Here is a 705-nt window from a genome sequence, read left to right on the forward strand (position 1 = left end):
CCTTTCACAGCAATTTACAAATTTCATATATAACTAACATATATAATAACTGCATATCATTCACTTCTCTGCAAAATTACCTATATGATTATTAGTCCATGACTGTTAGCTTGAGCTTATTATTTATACTTTCAATATTAATAAGCTATAAAAACCCTTACATTCAAAATTAATATTCTAGAAAAATTCAAACTATTAAATATTTAACAGATTTGGGAGGAGAGATATTGCTCTTACAAAATCCTGTCAGTGCACAAAATAACTAACCTACAAAAATATAATGACTAGACAACAAACTAAACTATATAAACAAAAAAACAAAAATAAAATAACTAAATAAAACAACTAAATTAGCAAACTAAATACAGAAACTAAACAAATGGATAAGCACAATACCGTGCGCAAAGAAAAACTAAAACATAAACATTACCAGGAGAAATCTAGGCGATTAACTGATAGATGTCTAGCCCACACTACATTACAATATCACTTCCTCACGTAACTTTTCTAATTCAACTTTCAAACCTAGAGTGGGCAAAAAGGTTCAAATGTATCCTCACACACAGATTTGAATGTTAACAAACCATCATGTGACACCACATCCTGTAAGGGGCCTGTGGCAAGGGGGCAATTTCTCTGCAGCTTTCTGACTACTCTGTACTTCTTTATTTTGAAAATTCATGGTATTACTATCAATAATATTAT

This window comes from Penaeus monodon, chromosome 22 (assembly GCF_015228065.2).
Source record: "Penaeus monodon isolate SGIC_2016 chromosome 22, NSTDA_Pmon_1, whole genome shotgun sequence".
In the NCBI taxonomy this organism is placed as follows: Eukaryota; Metazoa; Arthropoda; class Malacostraca; order Decapoda; family Penaeidae; genus Penaeus; species Penaeus monodon.